Consider the following 11843-nt stretch of genomic DNA (forward strand, 5'->3'; position numbering starts at 1 on the left):
CGGCTTCCCAAGCAGCATCTTAGGAAGAGGTTACGCCTGGGGACAGCAGATTAAACATATATGGATTTTGCTCTGCATCTTCCTCTTCCCATTGGGATGGGCGAAGTGTAGGCACTTTAGACAAAGTCATTCTGTGTTAAGTTAACAGAGGGAGATCCCATTTGTCCATCAGCTATAACATGCCCACAGAAAAAACCCACTGAATCCCAATGGGCTTGCTGAAAGGGTCTGGGCTTCCAGCAAGTAAGGACGAGGAGTGTGATGCTAACCATCCTAATATGGTGAGGGTGAGGAAGCCACCAGCCTACAACAGTGTTGGGATGAGGCAGCAGATGGCACTAGGAGACCAGCTCTGGAAGACTTGAGTGAATCAGGATGCCGGGAGGGAGACGAAGCTATCTGTGGAATCGTAGAATCATATGATCAGTAAGTTTAGAAAAGACCTCTAAGATCACCTAATCCAACTGTCCACCCACCACCAATACTGCCCACTAACCATGTCCCTCAGTGTCACATCTACACGTTTCTTAAACATTTGCAGGGATGTGACTCCATCATCTCCCTGGGCAGCCTGTGCAAATCTCAGCCCAGTTCAGACCCTAGACCTGCTGGGCAGGAGACTATTTCCTACACTCTCCGGGCATGGCAGGCTGATTCTAAAGCCTTATCTGGTTGGCTTCATGCTGCCATGATAGACACATTTCTCATAGAATCCTCTGGCTCCCAGGACTGAGTGGAAACCTGCTGTGAACCAAATCTCCTTGCTGCTTGCCCAAGAAAGAGAAGAGAAAGTGGAAGGAAACAAGTAAGCTTGGAGGGTTTGGGGTGGAAACATCTTGCGAATGGTCAGGGAGAGGTCACTCAGGCTTCACATGGCATTGTATAAGGTCCCCGTTGGTGGATGCCACCTGATTCATCCCAACACTTTGCTCTGGGGACAGGTTCTGGTGCTGCAGTTCTAGGCATCAACAACAAGCAGCACTGCTTCCGTGTGCTTGGCTCGATAAGGCATCTAATGGTTTGATAGACAGCCTGATAAGCACATCACTGCCTTCACCTACAAATGGGACAGTTATTCCTCGAGAAATAATGCATTTATCATCCTCACCATCACCACTCTGCACCCCATAGCTGAGCCTTTATAGGGATATTAATCAACAAGAGTATCTCCAATCCCAAGAGCTCATTTCTGCAAGGAAAACATTCCCAAGTAAATCACTGACCACACGTCATGACCATCCTGTTTCTGAATCAATCCTTGTGTTTGTGTCCCAGGCACATCAGAATGCTGACAAGTATAAAAGGAGAAAATCATACTAAATTTTAATTTCATTGCCATACTTTTGGGTTATCCCTCCTCTGGGCTGGGAATCAGTAATGAAATACCGATTTTCCATGGAAATCACCACTTGTACAAACATCCTCTCTTTTATAAGTGTAGTTTTGGGGCAGCCTGGACAAACTGGAATATTTATCTTGAGCAGACCAGCCTCAATGTGGTGGATGCCTACCTGAGCAACCTAGGGAGCTGCTTTGGCCAGGGGGTTGGACTAGATGGTCTCTAGAAGTCCCTTCTGACCCCTTCAGTTCTGTGATTCTGTATCTTTCTGAAATGCAACCTCCGTATTTTTTCAACAGCTGCATCTTAATGGCTGTCTCTTGACTTGAGCTGAACACTGTGATGTGGACATCTTGTGCCCCACAAAAAGGCTTACTTGGAAATCCTGGGGCCCACTGGGCCCACTGTTCTTGTTTCTTGTCTAAAAAAATATTGCCATGGTTGAAGAATGAAAGATAACTTGTGAGGAAGCATGGAGTTGCCTTGATGGATTTGGTTTTATAAAACATACACAGGAAATCCTTTACCTTTAAAAAAACTGGTCATGGTATCTTAAAAAACAATCCCTCTTGAGAAAGGGGAGAATTTTTAGTTGGATAGAAGTGAAAAAGATGACACTGAACATGGTAGAGCTGCTGGATGGAGGCAAAGTAGTACAGTAGGATTTCCAACCATGAAGACTTTCAGTGCATGGTTGGAGAAGATTTTGGGCACCCCAACTTAACTTGGAGCAGGAGTGTGGGTTGAGTCCTTCAGCCCTCACACTTCCTCTGATTCTTGCAATTTAGGTGGACATGGAATGGGAGAAGGGAAACGTCTGGTTAAGAAGATCTCTCTGGCCACATTCAGTAAGAAGTAATTTATCACTTACTGCAAATGGATAAACTTCTTTTCAACAGATCTCATTTCTTAGTGTTTACTTCTCATCACATGTGCCCACAAGAAAGCCCTATGTGAATGAAAAATGGAAGCTAGCAGCTTTTTGAACTGTTTGTGGTCTTAAAAAAAAATCATTACACATGCTCACACAAACCCAAAGCCAGTAAGTGCGTCGGGTGTCCAAAGAAAATATTCTGTGGTTAAGACAAAGGTGATCTCCCACAGATAGATATTTGTTTGCATACTGGAGCAAAGTAAAGCTGCAATACACGTGAGGATCCTGTTGTCACCCCAGTAGAATCTTTTTGCATGGACAATAATGTACATTGTTTCTGATCCCTATTAAAATGCGTTGTAACTGCAGGGAAAAAATGATGTCAGCTGTTTTAATTCAATTTTATAATATTCTTTTAGGAAACTGTTAATATAGACTTTATATCAGCACTGGCACTTTTGAGACCAAGACCGCTTGGAGCAAAGCCTGAGCTAAAGAACAAGCCAGTGCCATGCAGGAAAACAGGTAGAGAAATGCTACATGGGCAATGTGTTGCTAAATAAGCTCATTAAACTAATCCTCTAAAAAGACAAATACAGAAAAGTAAAAGCAAAAGCACAGAATGCATTTTCCTTGTTATGTGCTGAAATCAAATTACTCCTAATAATTGCACAAGGACCTCAAGCAGAGAGAAGCTGAACTGGTTGCTCAGGCACGTTGCAATAGACCCAGTTCACACTCCACACACAGAAGTAGCTACTGTAGATATCTTTCAGTGGAAAACCCCACGAAATGAAAGGACTGGGTTTCATTTGCCCCAGAGGAGTGTTGCAGGTGGTTCAGCATGTTTCTGTGTAGCTTTGCCCATTAGGTGGCCCAAAACAACCTTTCATTTTCAGTTCAACAAAAACAACAACAAAAACTCAGTTCAGCTTACAGCAACACAAAGAAAATAAATTGCAAAAACCCACAAAACCTCTGCTCCTGTCTTGGAGGGAAGCACCCTCCTCCACCCATGGAGCCACACCATGCCTTTCCCTTTGAGTCATATTTGCCCACAGCAAGACTGGGATCCTCTTGCCTTCCTCAGCTGATGTCTTTTGGACTATTCCAGCAGCAGGGGAGGGCCCTATGCTGATTCATGGCTCTGAGATCTCATTTTCTTCCAACACAGCAGCTCATTAGCATTCTGAGATCCCTCCTTGCGTTTCCCCTTACTCCTCCAGAACCATATGGTTCCCCTTCCCCATCAGCCATTTCCCAGATAAGAAACACAACCCTGGTCTGTGTCAATCTGTTTAGGCAAGAAGCATCAGTGTATACAATCTTGGACAGAAATCAAAGCTTGTCCTGTCACATTCCAGGTACCATTGTCTGTGAAGTCCTTTTTTATTGCCCTTTTGTAATCTTCTTCCACCACTCAGTTGGTGAATAGTATGTGGGGATCCAAATCTTTGAGTGGGGGTTTTGGGAGTGGAATCCTTCCTGGTGTTAGAAAAAAGCAAGACTGAGACCTTCTCAGTAGGTTAAATGTGTACAAGTCTATGGAGCTGGACAATGTGAAGGAGCTGGTGTGATCGCCAAGCTGCTCTCCGTCATATTTGAAAAGTCATGGCTGTCAGGTGAAGCCCCCAGTGACTGGAAGCAGGGAAATATAACTCCCATTTATTAAGAAAAGGAGGAAGAAAGATCTGGGGAACTATAGTGACCTTCACCTCTGGGAGTGCCTGGGAAGATCATGGAACGGATCCTCCTGGAATACATGTTAAGGTACATGTGAGAATAACAGGTGATTCAAGACAGCCAGCACAGCTTCACCAAGGGAACATTGTGCCTGACCCAATTGGTGGCCATCTGTGGTGAGGTGATGACATCAGTGGAGAAAGGGAGGACAAAATGATGTTGTCTACTCGGACTTGTGCAAGGCCACATCCACACACCACAACTTCATCTATAAATTGGAAAGATGTGAACTATTCACTAGATAAGGGATTGGTTGGATGGTCGCAGCCAGAATGTTGTGGTCAGTAACTCTATGTCCAGGTGGAGGTGGTGATGAGTGGTGGCCCCCAGGGGCTGGTCTCAGCATCAGTGCTCTTCAGCATCTTTATCAATGACATAGATGATGGGATTGAGTGCACCCTCAGCAGTCTGCTGATGGTACTGAGCTGAGTGGTGCAATTGACACAGTCCAAGGAAGGGACACCATCCAGAGGGACCTGGACAGGCTTGAAAAGTGGTCACACATAAATCTAATGAGGTTCAACAAGGCCAAGTGAGGGTTTTACACTTGGGTTAAGGGTCCCCAGCATAAGAAAGATGTTGAACTGTTGCATTGTATCCAGAGAAGTGCCACAAAGATGATCAGAGAGGTTGAGCACCTCTCCTATGAAGAAAGGCTGAGGGAGTTGGAGGTGCTCAGCCTGGAGAAGAGAAAGCATCGGGAAGACCTCATTGTGGCCTTCCCATACTTAAAAGCAGCTTAAAATTAGAAGGGGGACAGACTTTTTACACGTTCTGATAGTGATAGGATAAGGGGGAATGGTTTTAAACTAGAAGAGGATTTGATGTTAGGATGAAATTTTTCACTCAGAGGGTGGAGAGGTACTGGAACAGGTTGCTCAAAGAAGCTGTGAACATCCCATCTATGGAGATGTTCAAGGACAGGTTGGTTGGTGCAGGGCAGGATGATCTGGTGCCTGATACAGTCAGTGGCAAAGCAGCTGGAACTAAATGACCTATAAGGTTCCTTCCAACCCAAGTCATTCAGTGATTCTGTGAAGTTCAAGTGGATTCCTGGCAGGGAAATTAGAAAACAACATTTTTCTACATTAGGAAAAAAAAAAATCTCAAGCTACAGTTCCTTCAGAGGCTCACTGCAGGTTTTTAAAGCCAACTGCCAAAAGCACTGTGTATCAGGAGCTGCTGCCAGCACCATGAAGAATCCAAAGCAGCATAGCTGAATCTAGGCATGTGCTCATTTTGGCTGAGATTTTAATCCTACTGCACTCAAGTCTAAAACTACATTTTCTCTATCATGAATATTCATCCCAAAGAACAGGCAAGTACACTTTTAATCAGTACTATAAAAAAAAAACAGACAGACAATATAATGTCACAATGTCAGAAAAATACATTTCCCCTTCAGATTATGGCCCGACATTGTTTTCTTCCCCTCCTACATGGCTAATGTTGTGAGAATGCAGAAATGAGCACATCTAGTAAAGGAGTTGCATGGCTGTGCCAACATGGGTTGGCAATGCAAACTGTTAGTGATGATTAGCTTTTTTACAGCTGTGTCCATCAGTATGCTTGTAAGAAAAAGTTAATAATTACTAGTTGTTTGCTAAATACAGATGTGGTGGTGAGAAACAGAGGTGGACTCTGCCACAATAGCCCAGAGCCTTGCAAGATGTGCCCAGCATTTAAGTGGGAAACAGCAGCAACTTCCAGCTCAGCCACTGCTTTAGAAGACAAGGAAATACATGAGTCAATTCTGAAAACTTCTAATGTGTAAGCTATGTTGGAAAGGTGAAGGGAATGAACAGGTCATATTTGGCATCCTAAAGCCCAACCAGTTACCAAGAGCCCACAAGTTGGGGCCAGATCTTCCTGGCCTCTTTTCATCTTTGATCCAAGGATGAAAAGTTGTCCATCTGCCAAGGATTAAAAGAATAGTCTCCATCCTGCGTCATCAATCCATCACAAAAGTTCTCTGCTGGGTTTCTCGAGCATCACCCTGTTTACTTCTAGGCTCTGGTCTTCTTCTTCCCAGAACATGCTAAAATTCTGAGTCAGCCAAGCCACTGGGTCAGATCTCCAAGTTCCCAGCATACTATGAAGATAGGAGTATAACCTAGAAGAGAGACCATTGTCGGACTAAAAGGAATCAAAGCAGTAAGGCTGGAACTGAAAAGGACATGATATGAAAAATTAGAATAAGCAAATCACACAGTGCTTTGTGTTACTTGGGTGAAGCCTTGCAGATGCATGCTGTTGGAATGACCTCCAGGACAAGGCTGGCAGTAGGATGCATCACTCTGCTCATGTAGGAGTTCAGCTATGCAGCAGCAGAGGAGTCACAACCCATGGATGTCTTATGCTACTGGGAGGAATTTGGTAGCCCACGCACTGAAAAAAGCTGAGGATTCATCAGTTAGAGTCCCACCTGCTTTTAGATGTATGCAGAAGAACTACCTTCTATTCCAGCTTGCAGTCCTCTCTGGCTCTCTGCACTGGGGGGCTTTAGCATCCTAGCATGCTGGCCTTTCCTTCCCAGCTCAACTCAAGCTGGTTTTTCTATGCTCAGCCTCCTCCTCCTGCAGACTCCTCCTCCAGTTTTTCCACTGCACTCTTCAAGGAATGCCATTCATACATGGAACATGAGCTGTGTGCACCAAGCCCATCTTGCCTTTCCAACCACACCCAATTTTCAGTTGTTTGGCCCAAAAAGGATGCTCCAGATGATGCCAGATTCTCACAGTGTCAAGGTGAGTATGCAAGTCCTACTTACCTTTCATGAAAGTAATGTGTAGCCTCTGGCACCTTCGTAATTCCAGCATCTCAGAAAGAAAGGTCAACATTACATGGAAAAAATGCATAACAAGGCCAGCATGTGAGAGTTCAGCAGCTTTACACCTCCAAAAGGTGTCCAGAGAGGAATGTGGGAACACCAGGAACTTCAGAACACTTGGCCAAGATAGTTCCTATTAAACTGGAGATTCCACAAGACTTTCTGAAATCACACCATTGAACAGCTCTTGCACAGGGAAAATTTAATTGACAATCCCTGCAGAACCATTGGAGATCAAGGCAGCAGAGCAGCATAAAATAGATGCAGAGGTACGTTTCCCTAAGTCCTTCTGATGCTTCGGGAACTGGACTTTTGGGCAACAATCAGCTAGATGTAAGGTGACATCAGTATTTCTCCACATTTGTTTCACTCTGGAGCTGAAATATGTGTCATGATATACGCTTTGCTCTTGACATCAAACTGACTGGAGCACAGGTGAGCATTGCTGCACCCACCCTAATGGTAACAGCAGGTGGCATTTGGTTAATCTTTTTCTTTTTATTCATAGGTCACCTTGGTTAAGAAAATGTAATGTCAACACTTCTTTTAAAAGCTTCTCAGCCAAATCTTGAGAGGCAGGGCAATAAACTGATATTTAGCTTCCGTGATGCGCTTAGTGTTTTTATTTCCCTGTTTCCTCATCTGTGTGGTTTGCAACTCATTCCACAGAATTTAGTTATATGAGATGTGTTTAAATGTTGTTGTTGTTGTGGGTTTTTTTGTTTGTTTGTTTTCAATATGTCACCATGAATGGCAAAGGCAAGGAGCAGATATGACTACAAACCAAAGCAAACAACTGCCTCCAGCCCGGTGCCACTGGTGCTAAGAAAAGTCAGGTTCTTGCAGGGACACACTGCAGTGAATAGCCCAGAATGAGGAAGATACAACACACAAAATCTGCTCCCACACAGCCTATCTCAGTGTATTGATCCCTGCTGACAAATAGCTTCACTTTCTGTGTAGCCTGGTTCCCCAGTTGAGAATGTGCTAACTTCCTTATGCATCATCCAAGCTCCATTGCTATTCCTCACACCCTTCCTGTCTTCAGCACAGTACAGTCCAGGGTTCCCTCCTTATTTCAAAGCTTCCTCATAGCTATTTCTACTCTGGTTACCACTCTACATCTCTCACCAAGCCATGTTTGTTTGGTGGTCTGATGTCCCATACCTCTGCTCCACTTGCCTAGAGCTTTCTGCTCCACTTCCCTGGAGCTTCATGCTCCACCAGCCAGTCCTCCAGAAATGAAAGAGCTCCCCTTAAAACCAGCCACATCTCTCCTGCATAGATCATACCCATTTGCCCAAGAAGACTTAATGATGATTTCAGAAGGGTTTGTGTCATGAGGATAGGAAAAGCTCTGATAAGCATACAGGCAGCTTCTGCATCCTTCTACCATCAAAAGTCCTTTCTTAGGCAAAAAAAAAAAAAAAAGATGATGACATACAAACAGCCCAAAACTCAGACTGTTGACTGTACTGCCAAGCCTGTGCCAAGCTGTTGCTCTATAGGTACCTCCAAGTACCATATGGTGAGTCTCAAACCATTCAGATATCAGTGATGTATGAACAGGAGATACTGAGGAAAGGTGCACACTAATCATGCTTACAGAGGCAGGTAGCTTCAGGGTGGTACACAAAGAAGGAGATGCCACAAGAGAGGGGAAGTAATGTCTTTGACTGCTTAGTTTTGGCTGTGTTCATGAAAGCAGGAGTAAATCCTTCCAGAGGACGTTGCCTCGGACAGGAGCTGCATGGAAGACCCACAGGTGGTTCCTCTTGGTTACATCTGTCTGTCTGTCATTGTGTGATGCTAACCTCTGATGTTGGCACTTCTTTGCCCCACTTACTTCATCTTATTCAGTTAACAAGACTCAGAAAGAATCAGATAACTAGGCTGTATTTTGTTACATGGATGCATTGCAGGCTAGAGAGGAGGATCTGGGCAGAGGCCACTGGGTTCATAAGGCATTAACAACTTGACTGCTCAACTTTGCAGGGTTAATATCAGAACTGAATTCATGCAGGAATTTCAGTAGAGTGTTGAGCGGCTGTAGCATGTGAGGGATCATGGATTAAACATTACCAATTAATCCAGGAGACTCTCATGGATTAAGAGACTTGCAGACCAAGAGTCACATTCTGGATGAGGCTCCCACCCTTAACTCCCATGCATGGTATTGAGGTGGGAAGTCAATGGCTAGAGATTTGTCAGTTTCCTGTGTGAAAAAGGATTGTGAAGTCAGTAAAACTGTATGAATAAAGGAGATTGGTGCAGTGGGTCACATACCTATGCATGTTGTTGCATGGGATTGATGTGACAATGTCAGAGCGAGGAAAGATGCAGTACAAGAGTCTTTGAAATGCACTAGCAAACAGATCTCACTGCTCGGAAAGCTGTTTTGTAACTGCAGATGTCCCAAAGAACATTTTGTTCTTTTAAGGTACTGAGAGCAGAACCTGGGTTTTAAACCCCTACTTATGCATACGGGAGTCAGTGCTTCAACCACCGGGCACTGATGTAAATGTAGACAGCTTTGCCACCACCCAGGAGTTAGCTGTGGAGTAAAGCAGAGCTTCTCTGGGTAGCAGCCCTGCCTTGGACCCCTACACATAACCGAATTACCTTGAGGGACTTCTGGGCAGTTTGGCCCCTGCCCTTGAGCAGACTGAATGACTCACGCTACTGTGTACATGGGCTTGGGGTACTCCAGGCAATAGCACAAGAAAGGGTGGACCAATGCCCCTGCTGCACAAAAGCCACTAGCAACAGAGGTTGGTGTTAAGTTCTGTATTTCTGAGAATAAACGTGGAAACAAGGGACAGGACAGCCCCACTGAGCAACACAAAAGGTACATCCACCTCTCCCTGGACAGAAGGAAGTGCATGGCTCCAGGCTCTTGAAAAGCTGATAAAAGATCTCCAGATTATTTTCTCACAAGCAGATTGCAAATGATTACCTAAGCATTGCTGTTGTGGGGAGAATTAAATAAAATACATATTGATGGGAGGATCCGAAGTGCGATACGTTAAGCACGAACAAGGAAGCGAGCAGCTGAGGATTGATTCTGAAGAAACCATAAACATAAGCTATGCAAATAACCACCTACTTAGGAGATTTTTGATTAATTGAATCATAGAATCAAAGGAGAAAGCAGACTGAGTGGTGGCACGTACACACATAGATAGATGAAGGACTTGACTCAGGATGATGCAAATATTGATAACCTGCAGTCACAGTCTCCCAGTGCCTTGGTGCAGTGAGATAAAACTACCCAAGGTCATCATTATGACCTTATGGCTGAGATGTTGTCATGGAAATCCCTTTCACCAGGATGGAGGACAAGAATTACTGTGCTTTTTAAAAAGACTTCTTCTTTGAAATGTTGTCAAAGGTTCTGGTGGATCTCAGCAAGTGCTTTAGCATTTCCTTTCTAAATGCAGAATAAAACTTTTGCCCCAGTTAACAGAAATAGAATTGTTAGGCTGAGATGTGCAAGAAGCTTCAGAGGAATCCTGTTGAGCATGACTGCACCTCCAAGGAAACATGGGGACCTTTTCTGAGGTAAATAACAGGGGAAATAAAAGAAACTGCATTCGGTGTAAACCCTGCTTGAACTGAAATGGTCCAGAAACAAAAAAGAAACAACTAAATCCTAAGTTGTTTTTATTTGGAGCTTTATTTGGTTGGTGGTCAAAAGAGTTTGCCAGGTAGCACTGAAAGGCAAACAATGAGAAACATACCATGACATGAGCTTCAGAGCTTATTTTAAACCAGGATCTCAGAGGAAATTTATAGCAGCTGGCCAAGTCCTTGTGATATTGAAGGAGCAGACCCACACTGGACAGCAAATACTGTCAGAGAAAACAGAGATGGAAAACATGAAGAGGAATCAGAAGAAAAGCTGAAAAGGAGAGGAAATGGGAGTGCTGACAGCCATGACAGGGAGGGGTGGAAGAGCAAAAGGGACCAGTTCTGCCTCAACATAAAGCTGTTTGCCTGCACCAGTGCCGTCAAGGAACTGCCTTCCTTCACATCCTGTGGTGGGCAAGGAGCAGAAGCTGTCCATCCATGTGGCTGTGCTGGCCAAAGGCATTGCTGTGCCTTGAGAAGAGCCAGCACCACCAGTTTCTGCTGGAAGAGAAGAACAAACTTTCAATCTGCTGAGTTATTCAAAGCACAGTTTAGGCTGCATGGGAACAATTAGCATCCCCAGACACGTTTAATTCTGAGCAAATTTGCCGACTCAGGATATTCTTTGAAAATCAGCAGATAGAATCATAGAAACACCAAAGTGGGAAAACACCTCTAAGATCATCCAGTCCACATACTACCTGTATTTCCCCACTAAACCACGTCCCTCAGTACAACATCTAAACAATTCTTGAACACGATTCATAGATTCATAGATACATTAGGTTGGAAAGGACCTACAAGATCACCTAGTCCAACCATCCTCCTATCACCATCCCTACCCACTAAACTACTAAATCAAATCCCTTAGCACCTCATCTAAACGCTTCTTGAACAGCGCTAGGGATGGTGCCTCAAACACCTCCCTAGGCAGGCCATCCCAGTGCCTGACCGCTCTTTCAGAAAAAAAATGTTTCCTCAAATCTACTCTAAATCTTCTCCGGCGCAACTTGTGGCCATTCCCTCTCGTCCTGTCATTATTTATCAGGGAGAAGAGGCCCACCCCCTCCTCACCACAACCCCCCTTCAGGAAGTGGTAGAGTGCAATAAGGTCTCCTCTGAGCCTCCTCTTCTCCAGACTAAACAATCCCAGCTCCCTCAGCCGCTCCTCATAAGACTTGTGCTCCAGACCCCTCCCCAGTTTTGTTGCCCTTCTCTGAACACGCTCCAGGGCCTCAATGTCCTTCTTGTAGTGAGGGGCCCAAAACTGAACACAGTACTCGAGGTGCGGCCGCACCAGAGCTGAGTACAGGGGGATGATCACCTCCCTGCTCCTGCTGGCTACACTATTTCTAATACAGGCCAGGATGCCGTTGACCTTCTTGGCCACCTGGGCACACTGCCGGCTCATGTTAAGCCAAGCATCA

Source organism: Cyrtonyx montezumae, unplaced genomic scaffold (genome assembly GCF_038088225.1).
Source record: "Cyrtonyx montezumae isolate F1298 unplaced genomic scaffold, pur_monq_1.0 scaffold_17, whole genome shotgun sequence".
NCBI lineage: Eukaryota > Metazoa > Chordata > Aves > Galliformes > Odontophoridae > Cyrtonyx > Cyrtonyx montezumae.